Source organism: Bufo gargarizans, chromosome 5 (assembly GCF_014858855.1).
Source record: "Bufo gargarizans isolate SCDJY-AF-19 chromosome 5, ASM1485885v1, whole genome shotgun sequence".
Classification (NCBI taxonomy): Eukaryota; Metazoa; Chordata; class Amphibia; order Anura; family Bufonidae; genus Bufo; species Bufo gargarizans.
The window spans coordinates 170,068,127-170,091,468 of record NC_058084.1 but is presented as its reverse complement, the minus strand read 5'-3'; the positions used below and the strand labels follow the sequence as shown (position 1 = coordinate 170,091,468).

At 47.1% G+C, this 23,342-nt stretch overlaps 1 protein-coding gene across 6 annotated transcripts in view; it reads left to right on the top strand.

Annotated features, from left to right (window-relative positions):
- The first annotated feature begins 17,416 nt into the window (after positions 1 to 17,416).
- The window catches only part of LOC122937718 (myelin basic protein), a 171,164-nt gene continuing 165,238 nt past the window's right edge, over positions 17,417 to 23,342 (top strand). For 2 of the 6 annotated variants that reach the window (XM_044292719.1, XM_044292721.1), the window contains exon 1: positions 17,420 to 17,680. The gene's annotated coding sequence lies outside the window, so the exon portion shown is untranslated. Of the gene's footprint in view, positions 17,697 to 23,342 lie in introns of all 6 variants that reach the window. The other 4 variants (XM_044292718.1, XM_044292720.1, XM_044292716.1 and 1 more) reach the window with 4 other exon arrangements.

Here is a 23,342-nt window from a genome sequence, read left to right as displayed (position 1 = left end):
GAGCTCTGAACCCAGATAAAAGGTTAAGGTGCAACTGGAGGCATTAGAAGCATACATGCCAGACCTCAATACTAGACCTTGGAAGGAGAGTGGAATCACATATTTAACAGACTTTTACAAAGATGATAATTTAATGTTCAATGTAACAATTGAGGTTCCTGTCATTATGAAAGAAAGAGGTTCACTTAAGACACTTAAAGAGGATCTTTCATCTGTTTTACTTATAGGAGCTAAATACCTGTACTTGCGGGTGCTGTCACCCCCACAAAAAAGACAACTCCCCACAAGTATATGACCAACTGCAAGAAGCACAAATGGCCCTCAAAAAACACCTTGCATATACCTTTGAGAAATCTTCAAAGGCCCTAAAAATGCCCTACTATAACTTGTACAATAGGGCCAGCAAACTAATGACAAATACGGTTAGAGCAGCCCGGGTAAAGGCTAGAATAGTATTCTTGCAAACTAAAGGGACTAATAGACAAATCACAAACCCCCAACTAATAGCCAACGAATTTAGTTTGTATAACCTGAAAGATGATAGTAATGTTTATCGACCATAAAGCACTTTTGCAATCAATTAAGCTCCCTCCTCTCACTAGCAACCAAGCAGTAGACCTGGATGCCCCTATCTCAACCCAAGAGATAGCTCAAGAACAACTGGTTATATCAAAAGAGATTGCCAGAAGTGGAGCTTGTCTCTTTCAAGTCTTAAGTTTTATGTTTATGTTTACAATTGTTTTTGGTTTATTTTAATGCTTCTGCACAGGTGCCTCCCCTAAAGACTTTGGACGCTACTGATAAATATAATAAGCGCCTCTGTGGAATAGCTTTATTTTGCCAATTCGTTACAGGTTCAATTATAACAATTCACAACTTTTGCAATGATTATACTTGTCATGTAATCATATGCTTGTGAATTCATCAGATCTTGTATTCTGCTGTCTGTATTGACCTGTATGGCAAAACCCAATAAAAATCATATTTAAAAAAAAAATGGTCAACGATGTTTGATCAGTCTGTAGGCATCTAACCTCTGGGCCTCCTGCCAGTTAGTCCCATGCAGAATGTATGGTGCTCCTGAGATTGCCACGTCCCCTTCATAGTTTATATCCACATAGTGGATCTGTGCCTGGTACCTCAGCTTAACTCACTCAAGGGCATAAGTCCCACTTAATGGGGTTAAGAGATGACTGATGTAAAAAATGAAAATTAGACATCATATAGTACATGACAATACTTTTCTAACAAAGCTAGAACCAGCCATGTACCTCACATGGGTCCAGAGATCTCCACATTCATTGCTACAATTCCTCTGCTAGATTTTCTTCAGCCTGGCAGCTCAGGGGGTGTCCTTTCTGTTGCAGGTATCTCCCTGTAACTACCACAGCTTTTAACAGAAGATATGGCTGGTGGCAGTTGAAAATGTAATCTGACCACATTCAACCAGCTCAGTGAGATGGACCAAAAAATAAGAAAATTGGTACAGCAATAGAATGATCTGGTGTCGTGATCGCGCTGTCAGGAAATACTAATCAGATTCTGGACCTTCTGGTTCTTTCATTTCTCTTTTCCTGGAGTACTGTAAAGTAGAGATGGCCTTCTCTCTGTGGACCTCTCAGAGATAGTGATTCTCTGAGATGTAGGCCTAGTCCTTTGAGATGTAAGCGCATGTAGCTTCTCTCACTTCCCAGCTAACACACTACTAAACTAGGGGCAGATCTAAGTTTATCAACTAGTGTCCTAGAGCAGTGTTTCCCAACCAGTGTGCCTCCAGCTGTTGCAAAACTACAACTCCCAGCATGCCTGGACAGCCTTTGGCTGTGCGGGCATGCTGGGAGTTGTAGTTTTGCAACAGCTGGAGGCACACTGGTTGGGAAACACTGTCCTAGAGGGTCATAGTAAGGGTTGTTAACCCCGACTAATCCATACAAAATTATATGGGTTATGCAATACATCAAATAGCATTAAAGGGGTTGTGCGGGTTCAGAGCTGAACGTTGACATACCCAGAATTTCATCCAGAGCATCGGAGCAGTTCATGCTATGATGCTCTCCTTTGCCCTGCGCTGAATCGCGCAGGGCAAAGGCATTTTGTAGAGTTCTGGTGATGAACCAGGCTCTCCTTCGGGCTGTCACGCGGAGGCTTCCACCCTGCAGTGAGCCCGGTGAAGTCACCAGCACTGATAGGCGGGCTTTAGCACTGCCCTAGTCTGAAAAACGACTAGTGCAGCGCTAAAGCCCACCCATTAGGGCCGGAGACGTCACCGAACACACTGCTAGGCGGAAGCCTCCGCCCGGCAGTATGTTATAGTAAATAAAAGAGCTCTTGCCCTGCACGATGCTCATGTCAGGGGGCAATTTGCAAGTACCCTATTTTGGAGTACTCCACAATATATGAAGAGTCTGATAGAACACAGTACAATTTTTCTTTTTGTTGTGACTTTTATATGGAAGCCTACAGAAAGAAACCTCAACAGGTCTCAGTGTGAAATTGGCATGCAGAAGTATAGTAAAAGATTCATGTACCTCTATGGCAGCCTTATTATGGCTCTGTAAGACAGTCATGTGCATAATAAGCCTGTTGTGGGAGTCTGTAAAAATACAGAGAGCTTGTTCAATATGGTGTCAGATTGAAGACCATTCTATGGATGTAGAAAACACTGATAAATATGTACAAATGTACCTTTATGCAACAATGTAGAAGAATAAGAAAAAGATGTGCGGCACTCACCGAAGCTGATATTATGTTGCTGCTTTATTTCATCTACATGAAAAAACTGTGCACATGTAGGATCCTGGGACGGACACTCTGTAGCAAAATGTACCTTTATTACAAAGCATAAGTTTTCAATACTTCACAATCAAACTTTATTTAACACTTTGGCTACCTGTAACGGTCACGTACACACACACACACACACACACACACACACAGGGGGGAGGATAGTGACCACTGTGCTCCACCCTCATCCCTGGCCCTGCCTACTTGCCTCACAAGTCCTGATGACAGGGGACAACTGGACGGCAGTCCCTAACTTAGAATACGTGCAGGAAGGACAGACAAGACAAATAATGGATAGTGAACGGACCGGGTCAAAACCAAGAGGACAACGCAGTACAGAGGGATAAGCAAAGAAAGGTCAGGAGAAGCCACATACTCGACAGCATCATTAACAAGAACTGGCAGAGGCGAGGCTTTCGATGGTGCTACCGGTTCAAAATATTTTTTAAGTAGAGATTTATGGAACACATTATGAATGTGAAATGACTCGGGCAGCTCCAACCTAAATGATAATCACCTCCATGATCTTATATGGTCCAATAAAACGAGGAGCAAACTTTTTAGAATCTACCTTAAGAGAGAGATTCTTGGAGGACAACCATACCTTATCCCCAACCTGAAAATTCCCCCCCCCCCCCTCTTGAATGTCTCCTATCGGCCTTGAGTTTCTTAGAACTTTGAACCTTTTCTACGTTCGATTGAACCCGGGCCCAAACTGTGCACAGTTCAGAGGAGAGCCTATCCACCTCAGGGTTAGAGGAGGAGACGGATGACCCAGAATGAAAACGGGGATGGAAACCATGGTTACAAAAGAAAGGTGAAACCCCAGCAGAAGAATTGACACAGTTATTCAAAGCAAATTCAGCCAATGGAAGAAATTTCACCCATAATTGCTGGTCATCAGCAACATACAACCTCAAGAATTGTTCCATAGACTGATGAGGCGTTCAGTCTGCCCATTACTCTCAGGGTGGTAGGCAGAGGAAAAAGACAATGAAATTTGACATTTTTGACAGAAGGCCCTCCAGAATTTGGACACAAACTGCACACCTCTGTCAGAAACAATATTTTCCGGGATACCATGCAATCGAACAATTTCTTTCACAAAAATAGTCGCCAGGGTTTTGGCATTCGGGAGTTTAGACAGAGGAATGAAATGGACCATCTTGCTAAACCTATCGACCACTACCCAAACTACAGTCTTACCCTCCGCCGGCGGTAGGTAAGTTATAAAGTCCATTGAGATATGGGACCAGGGTCTACTGGGAATGGGTAGGGGTCGTAGGTTACCAGCAGGGCGAGTCCTAGGTGTCTTGGACCTGGCACAAACCTCACAGGCTGACACGTAGGACTTGACATCCCTAGTTAGAGTGGGCCACCAATAAGACCTAGAAACCAGATCCTTAGTGCCCTCAACACCCGGATGTCCACAAAAGGCAGAATCGTGACACTCACCCAATTGCTGGAGACAAAGTTGTAAGGGAACAAACAACTTATCTGTTGGGGTGGATACCGGTGCCAGATGTTGTTCATACCTAATGCGAGCCGAGATATCCTGGGTTAGAGCTGCTATGAAGATTTTTGCTGGTAGGATGGATTCAGGTGGTACCTCAGTAGGTTGAAAAGCATGGAAGCTCCGAGATAATGCGTCCGCCTTCACATTTTTACTTCCCGGCCTGAACGTAATGGAAAAATCAAAACAAGTAAAAAACAGAGCCCATCTGGCTTGACGGGGATTCAACCTCTTAGCAGACTCGAGAAACATAAAGTTTTTATAGTCAGTGACAACAGTTACCGGATGCCTTGCCCCCTCCAGAAAATGCCTCCACTCCTCAAATGCCCATTTAATGGCCACCAGCTCCCTATTCCCTATGTCATAGTTTCTCTCAGTCTGAGAGAATTTCCTGGAGAAGAAGGCACATGGTCTCAGGTTACTGAGGCTAGCAGGACCTTGTGAAAGGACTGCTCCTGCGCCGTCCTCGGACGCATCCACCTCCACAATAAAAGGGCTCTCCTGATCAGGCTGGATGAGAATGAGAGCGCTACTGAATGCCTTTTTTAATTTTTCAAATGAAGAAATGACCTCAGTAGACCAATTCTCCAAATCGGCCCCTTTCTTAGTAAGGTCGGTCAACGGTTTAGCAATTACGGAAAAATTCATAATAAATTTACGATAGTAAACCTAAGAACCGTTGTAAGGCCTTTAAGGATGAAGGTCTTACCCATTCCTTAATTTCTAGTACCTTACCAGGATCCATCTTGAAGGCGTGAGGAGTCAGAACATGCCCTAGAAACAGAATCTCCTGTACACCAAAGACACATTTCTCTTGCTTAGCGGATAGCTGATTCTTCCTCAACACCTCTAATACTTGTTTAACATGAGACACATGGGATTCGAATTCAGGAGAGAATATCAAAGTGTCGTCAAGATAGACAATAACAAATTTACCTAAGAACTCCCTAAGAATGTAATTCATGAAGTTTTGGAACACAGCTGGGGCATTGCTGAGTCCAAAAGGCATCACCTGATATTCAATGTGTCCTGCCGGAGTATTGAACGCAGTCTTCCATTCGTCTCCCTCCTTGAGTCGGATTAGATTGTATGCCCCTTTCATGTCAATCTTGGAAAACCAGGTTGCCCTCAGAACTTGGTTAAATAAATCCGGAATCAATGGGAGGGAGTATCTATTCTGGACAGTGATTTTATTTAATCTCCGGTAATCGATACATGGCCTAAGACCACCATCTTTTTTCTTAACGAAGAAAAACCCTGCCCCCATAGGAGAGACAGAAGGTCTAATATGCCCTTTGCCAAGGTTCTCCTTAATATAATCTTCCATGGCCTTGCGTTCGGGCTTAGAAAGATTATAAATTCGCCCCTTAGGAAACTTGGCCCCCTCTACTAGCTCTATAGTACAATCATAAGGTCTATGGGGGGGGGGGGGGTAGAACTTCCGGGGTTGGTGATGAGAATACATCAGAATATTCCCTAATAACAGTGGGTAAAGTATCAGACTTTACTGAGACCCCAGCCTGTACCACGGACAAGCACGAATCACACTTAGGCCCCCATCTCACCAACTTACCCTAGGACCAATCTATAGTGGGGTTATGTAGTAGGAGCCAAGGCAACCCTACTACCACCTCAACCGGTAGGTTCTCCAGGACAAAAAGGGAACATCTGTGAGTGGCACCCACCCACGGTTAGAGAAATATCTGAGGTACATGAGCTCACCGTACCACCAATAAGAGGAGTAGCATCAATAGCCATGACATGGATAGGAGTTGGTAAAGCAAACATTGGAATACCCAATCTTACAGCGTACTCAGAGTCAATAAAGCTGGCCGCTGAGCCAGAATCAATAAAGGCCTTACCCGGCCATTTATCTCCCCCCCAGAGAAATCGTAATGGGTACCAAAAGCTTACATTTAGAAAAATCAGGGTGTACCTGGTCTTTAGGTTGCCTTGCCTTAGGAGACTTGACAGAAAGGACCTTCTTAGGACACTGGTTGATCCAATGGTCAGGATCTCCACAGTAAAAGCATTCTCTACGTCTGCGGCGAAGATTCCCTCGGGTCATGCCAACCTGCATGGGTTCCTCGGTGGAGACCTCAGCATTGCCTCTGGGATAGGCCTCTGGCTGGACCACCATCTGGGAAGAGAACTGTCGTTCCTGTCGTCTCTCTCTAACCCGTCGGTCAAGTCGGACAACAAGGGTCATCCTCTCCTCTAAGGTCTCTGGAAGTTGATAACTGACCAGAAGATCCTCAAAATTATCAGACAGACCTGACCTGAACTGACTCTTCAGGGCTGGTTCGTTCCATCCTGAGGGGACACACCACCTTCTGAATGGGTGCAATAATCCTCCGCAGGTAGATTGCCCTGAACCAGTGCCTTTAGAGCCGTCTCGGCTACTAGAGCCCTGTCTGGTTCATCATAGAGGGTACCCAGTGCCTGAAAGAACCCCTCCACAGAAGTTAAACAACTGGCGTCAGCAGGTAAAGAGAACGCCCAGTCCTGGGGATCACCCTGTAGTCGGGAAATGATAATGCCCACGCGTTGACTCTCAGGGCCAGAGGACACGGGGCGCAAACGGAAGTAAAGTCTGCAATTCTCCTTAAAAGAGAGAAACGTCTTCCGGTCTCCAGAAAAGGGTTCTGGAAGCTTAATCTGGGGCTCAAAATGCGGACTGGAGGCCTGAGGAGTGGAAGAACCTTGCCCTAACGCAAAAGAACTGAGTTTTTCCTCTAGCTCCTGCACCAGCTGCATCAAATTAGAGACATGGTCAGTCAGGGTCACCAGAGGATTCATTATACAGTGGTTATTGGGTCTGTTAATCTGTAATGGTCACGTACACACACACACACAGGGGGGAGGATAGTGACCACTGTGCTCCACCCTCACCCCTGGCCCTGCCTACTTGCCTCACGAGTCCTGATGACAGGGGACAACTGGACGGCAGTCCCTAACTTAGAATACGTGCGGAAAGGACAGACAAGACAAATAACGGATAGTGAACGGACTGGGTCAAAACCAAGAGGACAACGCAGTACAAAGGGATAAGCAAAGAAAGGTCAGGAGCAGCCAGGGTCATAAATACCAGGAGAGTCGAGAAGTACCAAAGGAGTGCCAGGTGCAAGCCGAGGTCGATATACCAGGAAGGATGCGCAGTACAGGAGGAGCAGGCAAAGGATCGTCAGGGAACAGGATCAGGTAAGTACACAGGTATCCAACAACTGCCAGGAACCTAAATTAACAGGCAACCTGTGGCCAAACAGCAGAGACTTCAGGCTAATGACTCTGACCCACAAGAACGCTGATCGTGGTCATTAAAGCCTTTAGATAGCGTGATTGAGTGTGATCACGGCATCTAAAAGCTAAAAAAGCCAGAAGCTTGCGCGTCCGGGCTTCTTACCGGCATCCGGTAATTGAATTCAATAGGCTGGGTCTCTCTGAAGAGACCCAGGGCATTGAACCTGCAATTCTTATTTTGGCCAGCAGGTGGCATGCCAACATAACAAATGAGCAATTCTAATTCCAATATGGATCTATGAGAATAAAAAAAAGTGAGTCTTGTAGCCTCATACACGAGCTACAAAACCATAAAAAGTAAAAAAAAAAAGTAAAAAATATAAAAATGTAAATCATCCCCCTTTCCGTAGAATAAAAAATAAATACATAAATAAAAAAAAATTAACATCTTGGGCATCAGCACGTCCAAAAGCACCCATACTATTAAAATATAAAAATATTTTTCCAATACAGCGAATGGCATAACAGAAAAAAGGGTCAGAATGGCCGATTCGCCATTTTTTCATCACTACATTGTGCCAATTGCTAGCAGTAAGCGTACAGAGGGGTGGTAACAAGTTGGGGCTGTGTCCCTGCACCTGAAAATGGCAGCACTGATTGGATAGAGTCAGACTGTGCAGGTACACTCCCCCAACTGGTTATCACCCCTCCGTACCCTTACTGCAGACTGCTAGCAATTCATTCATAACTTGCAGAAATAACACAGAAATGGCACAACATAGAGCCATACGAATTGATGTTCCAGAGTTGTTATTACATGGGGAATGCATGAAGCTATTAAAACAGGCATGTGAGGAGTGATAAAAGGTCCTCTTTAACCGCCTCAGGACCGCCACACGCAGGATTGCGTCCTGGCGGCGGCCCTGGTTATCTTGGACGAGCCGGCGCGTCATCTCGCGAGAGGCGAGATTTCCTGTGAACGCGAGCACACAGGAGCACGCGTTCACAGGATCCGGAGGTAAACGAGTGCATCTACAGCCTGCCAGCGGCGATCATTCGCTGGCAGGCTGTAGATGCGATTTTTTTTTAACCCTTGAAAGGTATATCAGACGCTGTTTTGTTAACAGCGTCTGATATACCTGCTACCTGGTCCTCTGGTGGTTCCTTTTGCTTGGATTGACCACCAGAGGACACAGGCAGCTCTGTAATAAGTAGCACCAAGCACCACACTACACTACACCCCCCTGTCACTTATTAACCCCTTATTAACCCCTGATCACCCCCCTGTCATTGATCACCCCCCTGTAAGGCTCTATTCAGACGTCCGTATGTGTTTTGCGGATCCGTGGATCCGCAAAACATGGACACCACGAAGCTGCAAAACACGGACACCGGCAATGTGCTTTCCGCATTTTGCGGATCCGCACATTGCCAGAACTATATAGAAAATGACTTTTCTTGTCCGCAATTGCGGACAAGAATAGGACATGTTCTATAGGCTCTACAAAAAACGCAGTGTTCGCCCGATCAGGCCTGATCTTGTGCGCACACTTGCGTTCAGTCCGCCCCACCGCAGTGACAGAATTTTTTTTTCTGATCACTGCAAAAACACCGTAAAATTGCTGCGGCACTATAAAGATCACTTTTGAGGGGCATGGCGAGTTGATAGAATTTTTTTTTTTTTGGCCACAAGTTAGCGGAATTTTATATATTTTTTTTCTTACAAAGTCTCATATTCCACTAACTTGAGACAAAAAATAAAATCTCACATGAACTCACCATACCCCTCCAAATCCAAATGCGTAAAATTTTTTAGACATTTATATTCCAGACTTCTTCTCACGCTTTAGGGCCCCTATAATGCCAGGGCAGAATAAAGTGACCCCATTTTGGAAAGATGACACCCCAACGTATTCCGTAAAGGGGCATGGCGAGTTCCTAGAATATTTTTTTTTTTGGACACAAGTTAGCGGAAAATGGTTTTTTTCTTTTTTTCTCTTACAAAATCATTTTCCGCTAACTTGTGTCAAAAAAAAATAAATTCTAGGAACTCTAACAGGAGGATAGACAGAGCTCCCGGCCAGCACTGCCCCCTACCCAGACCTGCAGTGTGGAGTGCCGGGCAGGGGGGAGGAATGATGGAGCAGGGAGCCGATGGACGGCTCTTGCTTCATCATTACAGGCAGCTGTCTCTGCTTCCTATGGAAGCAGAGACAGCTGCCAGAAAGCGGGACATACGTCCCCCATACCGGGACCATGGGACAGCCACTAAAATCCGGGACTGTTCGGCCGGATCCGAAACGGTTGGGAGGTATGATATATGTGTATAGATAGATAGGTAGGGATGTGTCTGTGTCTATCTATAAGCTGCACACACTGGGTGGGGGCCCAAGTTGTGCAAACAGCCCCAGGCACATGGTCATTAATATCTGATCGGTGGGGGGACAACTCCCGGCACCCCTGATGATCATCTGTTTGAAGAGGTCATGGCTCTCTGGTGGGCACTGCAGCCTCTTCCTAGGTCTGTGATGTCACTGTGGCCTAGGCACAGCTCAGTCCCAATCAAGCTATGCAATGTACGCTGCTGTGCTTAGTATGCTGGGAGGAGGCCGCAGCAACCACCGGTACACTGTGGTCCCTTCAAAAAGCTGGTTATCGAAGGTGCTAGAAGCCGGACGCCTACCAATCTGATATTGATGGCCTGAGGATAGGCTATCAATCTCAAAATCCTGTCTTGGTTGAATACAACAATACAATATGCATATGTCGACCACTGCAAATCTGAACACAATTGGAAGGGCTCTGCCCACATATTATAGCATTATTATTTAGTTAGTTACCCTCACTTCAGTGCAAGCACTTCTGTGCTGGTGGTATTGAACAGAGGACAGTTTTTCTCCCAGTATTGACAGTTGATGAGAGTGGCAGAGAAATTAATAAAAATGAAGATATTGGGAAAGTGTTCCTGGAAATTGCTGCAGTGTATGGTATTACAAAGGACACAGAAAAAAGATCATTTATGTTTTGATATGGTATGGTAATTGATATTCTCTGCTGAATATGTAACAGCAATCTATGGGGACAGGAGCATTGCTAAATGGGAGGGAGGGGTAGCAGTTGTACATGGGTGTGAGGGTGCCAGGTACCCCTCTGCTACATAAAAATATACCATTTTGATGAATGGCACTTGGTAGGAAGATGTTGCATTCCAGATATTTCAGAGTATAAGGGCTCATGCCCACGAGTGTAAGGGCCTCGTGTCCGTGCTGCAGACCGCAAATAAAGCTCCGTAATGCATTGGCACTGGCTGTTTGCACTCCGTTTACAGATGTGGACCTACTGACAAAAGATAGGACATGTCTAGCACAGACTGGAAATCCCACAGATGTGGTTCATAGTGCTTCCGATCTGTGCCTCTGCGCTACAAAAGATAGGAGATGCCTCATATCTTGTGGATCGTGGACCCATTAAAGTCAATGGGTTCACATCCGCAGCACAGAGTACACAAGCCAAGTGCCCGTATATTGTGGACCAGCCGTTTACCGTCCGCAATACGGGCACTGAGCCGTTACGCTCGTGTGCATGAGCCCTAAGTCAGTAAAGTGCAATACGCAGCCCTGCAGGGTATTGCGATGGTGAGGTCACAGTTACTTAGGCAAACGAGGGTTGCTCTGGGTTACTCACAGTTTCTTGAAAGACCCTGGGCAGGCGTACAGCAGTGATGGAGAGGCTGGCACAAGGGACCTCTGGGGCACTCTCAGTGTATAGGGACCAGGCCTGATGGTAGATGAGGTGCCCTGGATGTTGCAGGTGTTTAATGTACCGGGGGCAAGGTCCCTTTAAGATTCGTGACACCAGTGCCGGTAACGGTGGCACACCGATTTATGATAGTAAGAATTGAGGAACACGATGTTGTGGTGAACCAAAACTTCCTTTACTGGTAACAGTTAACTTTGTACAGTCTAAGTTCAGTTCCGCATGGCAGCAGCAATTATAAGCAGGCTTTTACAAATGGTAGGCAAAATGTTCTTGCAAGATACTCAGAGGGTTAAAATACTTACAGATCAGGCTGCACCTTTCCTCAGAAATCCTGTACACTATTCCTCAGAACTCCTGTCTGTCTTAATCCCAAGGCCCATATGCCCTATTGATGGCTTTATCCTTGGTCACCAAAACTTCCTCAGGTATATATATATATCCTTGCATTAAGTAAGATCCTTCTGCCCTTCAGCCCTCAGGTTGGCTGGTTATTCTTCTGCTCTGCTCTGCACTTTGGTGGTGGGAACTGCAGGTTTCTCAGGAGGTAGCTCCTTCTCCTGGTGATAAGCTAGAAGCCTGGGCTGTCTAGCTGCATGTCAGGAGGTGGCCCTCAGCTCCTCTCTGCAGAAGTGCACACTCTCTTCTGTCTCTCCACAGACTCCTGACTACACAGACTACTTTTCCTGCACAGGACCTGACTATTTATATTAGGGGTTCCCTAGCTCCCTCTACTGTCTAGGAGGAGGAACTGCACCCTGATAGGCCTGATACACACATAACAGGGGAAAATACACTTAAAGCATAGTAATATACATTAAAATGGGTTGTTAAATACAATGCCACTGTTCCACAGGAGTAGGAGGACAACGTGGTCCAATTGACCCTTCTGTAGTGCCCACATTTACCTAGTGGGACACTACAAAAGGTTAAAGGATTTTAACAGCACAAGGAAGAGGCATGTGGAAATATACTGTACATAAAGATTACATAAAAGTTATAGTAATGTAAATGTTCACCTTTGCAATCATTTTATTATTCAATGGATCAAAATAAAAGAAAAACATTTTGGTGTAAACCTCTGATTTTATGCCGTTGCAGGCAGTGACTGGCTGCAGCGGTGACCTAACCCCCTTGCGTCACATAATCAAGTGTCATAATCCAAGAGGGTCAGCTCACCTCTGCAGTTGTGTCAAAGCGGATCGGGTGCCAACCCATTCATTTCAATGGGGCCTAACAAGATGCAGACAGCCCAGCGTGTGCTCTCTGCATCCATAGTTCAGTTCCATGGCCCTGAAAAAAAGATAGAACATGTCCTATTCTTGCCTGCAGCCTCAGACAAGAATAGGTATTTCTATCACAAGGCACATGGCCGGTATTCGTGTTTTGCAGATTCGCAATTTGCGGACTGCAAAACACTTGCGGGCGTGTGAATGGACCCTAAGGCCTCTTTCACACGGGCGTCATGTTTTTGGCCTGGATAAGATGTGGGTGCGTTGCGGGAAAATGCACAATTTTTCCGCACGAGTGCAAAACATTGTAATGCGTTTTGCACGCATGTGAGAAAAATCGTCATGTTTGGTACCAAAACCCAAACTTCTTCACAGAAGTTCGGGTTTGGGTTAGGTGTTGTGTAGATTGTATTATTTTCCCTTATAACATGGTTATAAGGGAAAATAATAGCATTCTTAATACAGAATGCATAGTACAATAGGGCTGGAGGGGTTAAAAAAAATAAATAAATTTTTTACTCTCCTTAATCCACTTGTTCGCGCAGCCCAGCTTCTCTTCTGTCTTCTTCTTTGAGGAATAGGACCTTTGATGACTTCACTGCGCTCATCACATGGTCTTTTACCATGGTGATGGACAGTGGCGGATTACAATAGGGACGTTCGGGTCGGCAGCCCCGGGCCCAGCACCGCTGGGGGACCCAACGCCGTCCTGAACGCCCACATACTGCGGCGGGGCACAGGAGCACATAGCTCCCTGTCCCGTCGCCGATCACCGCCATAGGCTTCAGGCCTAGTAGGCCTGAGGCCTATGCCGTAGTAAAATCCCGGCGCAGGCGTGCGTGATGATGTCATTGCGCGCCTGTGCCGGGACTCAGCACTGTGACGAGTGCACGCCTGCCTCATCCCGCCTTCCTCTGCGAGCAAGCGCCTGGCCCTGGACATAGGTGAGTATTTAGCTTTTCATTTTTTTTTTTTTTTTTTTTTATTTCATGTGTCTACTTTGGGGGACATGTGGGGGGGACACACAGGAGGACATATTAGTGAAGATACATTGAGTACATGGGGGGTAATGTGGGGGCTGTATGGGGCCAAAATATTATGGGAGGGAATACTATGTGGGGACAAATTACTACGTGGGGGCAAATTATTATGGGAGGGACTACTATGTGGGGGCAAATTACTATATGGGGCAGTGTGGGGGCAAATTACTATGTGGGGACAGTGTGGGGTAATTGCTATGTGGGGACAGTGTGGGGTAATTTCTATGTGGGGACAGTGTGGGGAAATTGCTATGTGGGGACAAATTGCAGTGTGGGGGCAAATTACTATGTGGGGGCAGTGTGGGGGAAACTATTGTGTGGGGGAAATTGCTATGTGGGGACAGTGTGGGGAAATTGCTATGTGGGGACAGTGTGGGGAAATTGCTATGTGGGGGCAAATTACTATGTGGGGCAGTGTGGGGGCAAATTACTATGTGGGGCAGTGTGGGGGAAACTATTGTGTGGGGGCAGTGTGGGGAAATTGCTATGTGGGGGCAGTGTGGGGAAAACTATTGTGTGGGGGCAGTGTGGGGAAATTGCTATGTGGGGGCAAATTACTATTGTGTGGGGGCAGTGTGGGGGAAACTATTGTGTGGGGGCAGTGTGGGGAAATTGCTATGTGGGGGCAGTGTGGGGAAAACTATTGTGTGGGGGCAGTGTGGGGAAATTGCTATGTGGGGGCAGTGTGGGGAAAACTATTGTGTGGGGAAATTGCTATGTGGGGGCAGTGTGGGGGAAACTATTGTGTGGGGGCAGTGTGGGGAAAACCATTGTGTGGGGACAGTGTGGGGACAGTGTGGGGAAATTGCTATGTGGGGGCAAATTACTATGTGGGGGCAGTGTGGGGGCAAATTACTATGTGGGGGCAGTGTGGGGAAATTGCTATGTGGGGGCAGTGTGGGGGAAACTATTGTGTGGGGGCAGTGTGGGGAAAACCATTGTGTGGGGACAGTGTGGGGACAGTGTGGGGAAATTGCTATGTGGGGGCAAATTACTATGTGGGGGCAGTGTGGGGGCAAATTACTATGTGGGGGCAGTGTGGTGGAAATTACTATGTGGGGGCAGTGTGGTGGAAATTACTATGTAGGGGCAGTGTGGGGCAAATTACTATGTAGGAGAAATTACTGTGTGGGGGCAAACTACTAAATGGGGGAAGTTTGGGGGAAATTACTGTGTGGGGGGAAATTACTATGGGGGGATTACTATATGGGGCAGTATGGTGGAAATTACTATATGGGGTGTTGCTATTGGGGAGGCACTGTTGGGGCAATTCTATTATTTTTGGGGCCACTATACAGATATTATTGCCTGGAGCACAATAGAGGGTGGTATTATTACTTGGGGCACTCTAGGGGACATTATAGCTGCTGTGGACACTATGGGAACATTTGGGGTAATTTATTAAACTGGTGTAAAGTAGAACTGGCTTAGTTGCCCATAGTAACCAATCAGATCTCGCCTTTTAATTTTTGACAGCTCTTTTGGAAATCCAGTTCTACTTTACACCAGTTTGATAAATTACCCCAATTATGTCTATTAGGGTCACTATTTCTTCAGCAGTATAGTACCTTGTACATTGGGGAGCAAAACGGGCACAGTATTGGGGGTGGCAGGATGACACTGTGGGGACACCAGGATGAGGAGGTTGATGGAAAAATTGAGAACTCTAACGTGTCTGTGTTACAAACTGTAGAGACGAGATGTGGAGGTAAGAGGTATGTGGTGCTATATTCTCCTCCATGTCTTTTTTATTATAATTATATGTATTTTAAATTTAGGGACCAAATTTTTCAGTTTAGGACCCAATTTGGGGTATTTTTTTTAATCTGAAGATGTCATATGGCCTAGGAGGAGACTGTGGCGCTCATGAAGCACTGCAGCCTCTTCATACAAAAAAACAAACAAATTAAAATAGAGGGAGGGTCTGTCTACCCAAGTTGGGTAGACAGCCCTGGGCCTATCATGCACTTAATCCGCCCCTGGTGATGGATCATGTGACGGACCATGTGATGAGCGCAGTGACGTCACCACAGGTCCTTTTCCTACTGCACAGCAAAGATGAAGATAGAAGAGAAGCCGGGCTGTGTGAACAAGTGGATTAAGGTGAGTTAAATAATTTTTTTATTTTTTTTAACCCCTCCAGCCCTATTGTACTATGCATTCTGTATGACGAATGCTATTATTTTCCCTTATAACCATGTTATAAGGGAAAATAATAATGATCGGGTCCCTATCCTGATCGTCTCCTAGCAACCGTGCGTGAAAATGGCACCGCATCCGCACTTGCTTGCGGATGCTTGCGATTTTTTTACGCAGCCCCATTCACTTCTATGGGGCCTGCGTTGCGTGAAAAACACACAAAGAGGAGCATGCTGCGATTTTCACGCAACGCACAATCACCGCTCATGTGCACAGCCCCATAGAAATGAATGGGTCCGGATTCAGTGCGGGTGCAATGCGTTCACCTCACACATCGCACCCGCGCGGAAATCTCGCCCGTCTGAAAGAGGCCTTACAGCGGGAGACCTGAGCGAGGCAGCTGAGGCCGGAGAGTAAAGAAGCCAGGAGCCAGCCGCGGGAAACAGGTAGCTATGCATCCCTTTTGCAGGAGGAAGAACGGTTTGTTAAAAGAAAGGGGGAAAAAAAGCCAAAAGGTGGCCCTACCCTCTAAAAGTATCCTACAGTTTGAACAGCTCCTATGCGGACCTATGTGTCTCCATGGTTATGGACTAGAAATACAGAATGTGTAGTCTGACCGCTACTTCTTACACAGCTACCAAATGTATAGATGTAAGAAGGGAATGGAGTATGACTGGGAGAGGTCTATACAGGGGATTTATGACCCATGGGGACACATGGGTCTGCAGAAGAGCTGTAGACACAAAACCGTATGATATTTTTAATTAAAGGGGTGACCCCCCCCCAATGCCCGGCCACCTGATATAGATTACACTTACCCTGCTCCAGATCCCCGCACAGCCGCCACTGAATCTCCCTGTTGCGCGGATCAAAATAGTATCAGGCTGTGACGGGGACAAGCCTCTCTAGCATTGCGGGTGCCTTGGGGGGGGGGGTCATTATAGGGGTTGTATAACCCCATTAATATTAAAGGAAATGTGCAGTGTCAGGATATTGATGACCTATCTTCAAGATAGGTCATCAATTTCAGATCAGTAGTTGGGGAGGTGGTCGTACTCCTGTGCTACCAGTCTTAGACTGAATCCCCCGGTGGGCCCCTAAGCATGGTGGGCCCCTAGTCTCCCACCCCTGCACAAGTTGCACATAACACAGTAGGGTTACTGCACTACTTACATATATTCAATGTACAGCACCTCCACCAGCTTATGTTCATATAAAATACTTGATAGATTATTAAATAAACTCCTCAGTTTATTACTATAGACGAGATCAGAGCTGAGATGACTTCTAGGAATAGAGGAAAGCTACCAGGGTCCTCTTCTCCCCAGGACATACTTTCTTATCATCACTGCAGGGACCCCCATATTCAATCATCTTGCTGCTGTGTGAGCAGGTAACATTGGAATGTATCCATACAGTGGGCCCCTGAATAAATGATACTGGCGGGCCCTAGGCACCCCAGTCCGACAATGATATTGCTGACCCCGCCTACTTCTGTTGTGTTTGGTCCCTACTACTACATGGGACCACTTTTATTATTTTTTACATAGTCATCATGTCCCATTATTGTAAGAACCCGATGTGTGTATTTCCCAGCTCTGGTCGCTGAGGCAGTGTATTTTCTTGGGGGGCAGAAGAAGAAGTGGTTTATATCATAGTCTTAGACTAGGACAGAAGTGATTGCTCTGCAGTTCCGAGCAGCTCCAGCAGGTGGCGCTTCTAATCCCCCGGACGCTGAGACGGAAGACAGCTGCGGCTTTGCTGTGCAGGAAGGAGCCCTGGGCGCCCTGCACTAACCTGAGCGCACACATCTGGAGGTGGAGCGGGCTGGGGGCGGCTCCTGACACAGTCCGGACAGGAAGGTTTCATCACCTGGCTGCTGGGGTAGAATTTCCTTAACCTGTTCCTCTGCTTGCTCACCTCTGTCCCTCCATTCACAAGCAGTGGACCCCTGGAGGCGCCTATATGCACACACGGTGGGTGCACCTAGCGGTATGTACGTGTGTGGGGTGTGTGGGGGGTGAGGCTGGGCACACGTCGGGTTATACATCGCCCAGGAAATGCAGCCTGGCAGCCTCTATACCTTATTCCCAGGGTGCTGGAGGAGGGCTGTGCAGGGATAGGTTGGCACTGAGAGATGTGGGTGGCAGAGGCATCAGCAACCAGTGCTGCTGGTGATCACCTTCCATTCCCCCTATGTATGATGTGACAGTGGACAGGCAGGCCATGGTCCTGGAGGAGATGACAGCTATTAACCCTAGAAGCTCCAGCGTGTGGAGCCTGGCTGAGGCTTCCGCCTTCAGACTCTGGCATGGATAGTAGTAGTGAAAAAAGCAGAAAAAAACAAGTTGTCGTCCCCCCCGCCCTCTATCCAGGAAGCAACGCTGCCCAGAAGGGTTCTGCTCCTCTCACATATGTTTCCACATCTGCTATGGGATGGAAAGTGTTAAACGGCAAGCTTCGTAGCTCCACGTTTTCTGATATATGGTATTTACGTCCCAGCGCCTGTCATGTCCTGTAGGCGTGCCGCTCCTGCCTACTGGGGGACATTTACTAATTCTGGGATTTACAGGGTTTCATAAACCATATTCCCCAGCCTGCCACTGACTGACGCCAGGTTTTAGTTTAAAAAGTGGTGGAAAAATGTGGAAGGTCATACCTTTTTTTATGAATATTGCCACTAGTTCGTACATTTAGGGCTCATGCACACCATCGTGTGCCGACCGGGCCCGCAAACAGCGGGTCAGCAATATACGGACCGTGGCCGTTTATGCACCGGACCCATTCACATGTTCTATTTTTTTGTGGTGTGGATGGATCAAGTTGAATGGGTCTGGATCCGTCTGCGGAAACAGCACGGATGTTGCCCGTGCATTGGGGACCGCAAACTGCGTTCGCGTGCATGAGCCCTTAGGCTCAAAGTGCCTTAGTCATGATGCCACTTTGTTGGTACCCTGTACGTCCTGGCCGTCAAACAGCATTGGACTACATCCTGGAAAGTCATAGCCCCAGCCTAAGGGCTCATGGTTTTTGTCCGCATCCGATCCACATTTTTTGCGGGTCGGATGTGGACCCATTCACATCAGTGAGGCCTCAGAAGATGCAAATAGGCCATGCAAAAAAAAGTAAAACATGTCATATTGTCCGTTTTGCAGACTACAGAGGGCAGGACGTTCTGTTCCGCAAAATGTAGAATGCACGCAGCCAGTATCCGTGTTTTGCAGACCGCATAAACAGTTAGAGCTGTGTGCATGAGACCTAACTGGTGTGTTCAGTGGTCTTGACAATCATTGGCAGGACAACTGGGTAGAACTGGTGTCTCTTTCTGGTACAGCATGCCCGCAGCTTGGCAGCAATCTCACCAGCCAGGCCGTTATGAATTGGAATTTGCTGTTTACCCCTAAATAATATAGGAAGCAAGCAATGACGCTGTTTCCTGTTGTAATCATTCACTAAGGTGTCCTTCAGACGTTCTAATGAATAATCTCTGCACGTTTCTGTACTTGCTAGGCGTCTGTATGTGACTTGGTTGTCTATGTAGCAACCAGACCACTCTGGAGGTGCCATATGTACTGCGGTGTGTGCTTTAGCATAATGCGTATTCCTGACCATCAGTCTGAAATTCTTCCTCAGCTCAGGGTTATTGATTTATCAGATACAGACCAAGAACATCAGCCTACCACAGTATTCTTCTCCCCACCATAACATCCTGACACCAAATACACAGGACAGCTAGCGTCAAGCCATATAGGTGACGTTTCGGGGGATGCAGATCAGAAAGTTATTTGGCAATTGATTTTACAGCAAGAGTATATTCACATGTTGCGGTCACTTCACATTTATTGGAGGAGATTCATGAATCAAATTGCAACTCAGTTCTTTCATAATTTGGCCCCAAAAATGGCATACATGCATTGAACAAGGGGACATTTATCATTGCATGTTTAAAAGTCGCAAAACCCTGAAGTTTTAAGTCCTAACTGGTATTTTTACACCGCCCTTGCTAGTTTCCAAAAATGGGACGTGGTGAGGGCAATGCATGGTCAGGGCCACCCGCTCCGGCGAGCTCATCATTATTTGCACCAGAAAACTACGCAAGCTACAAGCTTCAGGATGGCGCATGGACTGCCGGAGAAGACCTCGTCGAAAATGACATGCCTCCTCTGGCACCACACGCCCTATCAAAGCCGGTGTTGATAACTCAGGGCCAAAGTGTTTTAGAGGTGTGATTTAATGGGAAAGGGGCGTGGCTTAAGATTCTACATTGTGCACCAAAATTTCGGCGTACAGTAAGCCAACAGACAGGTAGTGTACACTGGGGGGATTTACCATTCCATGTACGCCAGAATTTTTTTCCGCATACTGTTTTTGAACAGTGGGTGGAAAGTGGGTGTGGTCGGCGACTTGAAGGGGGGTTATCCCATGACTAATGTAAAAAATGAAAATCAAACATCATGTAGTACATGACAATCTTTTTCTAACAAAGCTAGAACCGGCCCTGTACCTCACATGGATACAGAGATCTCCCCATTCATTGCTCTGCTAGATTTACATCAAGCTGACAGCTCAAGGGGAGTGTAATTTCTGCTGCAGCTCAGGGGCGTGTCTCAGTTCTTCCTATCACAGCTCAGGGGGTGTGTCCATGCTCTCCCTATCACAGCTCAGGAGGCAGTTGAAGAATGAAACTGAGCATGTGCGGCCATCTCAGTGAGCTGGACAAAGAAATAAGAAAAAGAACAAACAGCAGGTGGCGCTATACAGATACATTTTATTGAATAACTCAGTGGCTATGCTAAATTTCTAATTACATGCAATTACAAAAGTATTCAGATCCAGGTGTTGGGTTGGGAAATGTAGAATATTTTTCGTGGGACATCCCCTTCAATTACTTTCACTCCAAATTTGTCACTGTGACTTTAAAAAAATATATTGTAATCTCACTCCAGTAAAGGAATGGCATAAAAAATGGAGTAGCATTTCTAGACAAGACCACACCAGTGGCAGACTGAAGAAAACTGCCATAAATGCTGTGGACTGTGCAGCATTTACATTACCGCCAAAGTGGATGAAATTTCAGAAATCTCACCCATACCCTGTGGAGAAGAAACGTAATGTAAACTGACTTGTTTTTAATTTGCAGCGTGTTTATGCTGTGGATCCTACCTGTGGCTTTCAGCCCTTGCTTCGATCCCTGCAGCAATGCCACCGCAGTAAACAGCTTAGGTACTGTTTGCAGCAGCAGATTTCAGAGAAAGCCACGGCATTATCACGTGTGGACATACCCTAAAGTCACACCATATTTATCATCCAGCATCAGCCATTTTGCTAAATCTGATTTGCACCTAATTAACATAGTTCACCGCACCCATTTCCCCACCTACTTTCCAGAAGCTGCAAGAGCGTGGGCAGTGGCCACGTGTAGTGATTGGCTGGCAGTGGTGATGTGCATGTAGATGGCTCGTCACACTTCTGGTTCAGCAGGAATCCAAAATGGAGGAGAAGGTAGCTCAGTGCTGGACCACGGGTGCTCATGAACTGCCACCTAAACATAGGTTCCTGCTCTTAGAAAACACCTTTAAATAGATCTGATTTAGAATAACACAAAGTGACAGAACCCTAGAGTCACATTTGTCTGCCAGCTTTTACTACTGACTCATGCGTTGGAGGAATTTTCTTTTTTTCTCAGCTCATTCTTATCAGTTTTATACCATGTGTACTTACTTCTTGCATGTACCAGAAGGACACGCAAACATACGCTTGTTAGTAAGTTTGATAGTTTTATTTTTTATTTTTACATGTCTTGCAAATTGTGGCTGTCACTGTCATGGGGGATATGGCTGTCATGGATATGTGGGGCTGGCACTGTCATAGGGGTTATGGCTGCCATGGAGGTGTGGGGCTGGCACTATCATGGGGGTGTGGGGCTGTCACTATCATGGGGGATATGGCTGTCATGGAGGTGTGGGGCTGTCACTGTCATGGGGGATATGGCTGTCATGGAGGTGTGGGGCTGTCACTGTCATGGGGGATATGGCTGTCATGGAGGTGTGGGGCTGTCACTATCATGGGGGATATGGCTGTCATGGAGGTGTGGGGCTGTCACTGTCATGGGGGATTGGCTGTCATGAGGTGTGGAGCTGTCACTATCATGGGGGATATGGCTGTCATGGAGGTGTGGGGCTGTCACTGTCATGGGGGATATGGCTGTAATGGAGGTGTGGGCTGTCACTGTCATGGGGGATATGGCTGTCATGGAGGTGTGGGGCTGTCACTGTCATGGGTGATATGGCTGTCATGGAGGTGTGGGGCTGTCACTGTCATGGGGGTTATGGTAGTCATGAAGATGTGAGGCTGTCACTATCATGGGGGATATGGCTGTCATGGAGGTGTGGGGATGTCACTATCATGGGGGATATGGCTGTCATGGAGGTGTTGGGCTGTCACTATCATGGGGGATATGGCTGTCACGGAGGTGTGGGGCTGTCACTATCATGGGGGATATGGCTGTCATGGAGGTGTGGGGCTGTCACTGTCATGGGGGATATGGCTGTCATGGAGATGTGGGGCTGTCACTATCATGGGGTATGGCTGTCATGGAGGTGTGGGGCTGTCACTATCATGGGGGATATGGCTGTCATGGAGACGTGGGGCTGTCACTATCATGGGGGATATGGCTGTCACTATCATGGGGGATATGGCTGTCATGGAGATGTGGGGCTGTCACTATCATGGGGGATATGGCTGTCATGGAGATGTGGGGCTGTCACTATCATGGGGGATATGGCTGTCATGGAGGTGTGGGGATGTCACTATTATGGGGGATATGGCTGTCATGGAGGTGTGGGGCTGTCACTATCATTGGAGGTATAGCTGTCATGGAGGTGTGGGGCTGTCGCTATCATTGGAGGTATGGCTGTCATGGAGGTGTGGGGCTGTCATGGAGGTGTGGAGCTGTCGCTATCATTGGAGGTATGGCTGTCATGGAGGTGTGGGGCTGGCACTATCATTGGAGTTATGGCTGTCGTGTAAGTGTGGGGCTGTCACTATCATGGGGTATATGGCTGTCATGGAGGTGTGGGGGTGTCACTATCATGGGGGATATGGCTGTCATGGAGGTGTGGGGCTGTCACTATCATGGGGGATATGGCTGTCATTGAGATGTAGGGCTGTCACTATCATGGGGGATATGGCTGTCATGGAGGTGTGGGGCTGTCACTATCATGGGGGATATGGCTGTCATTGAGATGTAGGGCTGTCACTATCATGGAGGATATGGCTGTCATGGAGGTGTGGGGCTGTCACTATCATGGGGGATATGGCTGTCTTGGAGGTGTGGGGGTGTCACTATCATGGGGGATATGGCTGTCTTTGCTATGGATTTAGGCTAGTTTCACACTAGCGTTCGGCTGTCCGCTCGTGAGCTCCGTTTGAAGGGGCTCACGAGCGGACCCGAACGCTTCCGTCCAGCCCTGATGCAGTCTGAATGGATGCGGATCCGCTCAGACTGCATCAGTCTGGCGGTGTTCAGCCTCCGCTCCGCTCAGTGAGCGGACACCTGAACGCTGCAAGCAGCGTTCGGGTGTCCGCCTGGCCGTGCGGAGGCGTGCGGATCCGTCCAGACTTACAATGTAAGTCAAT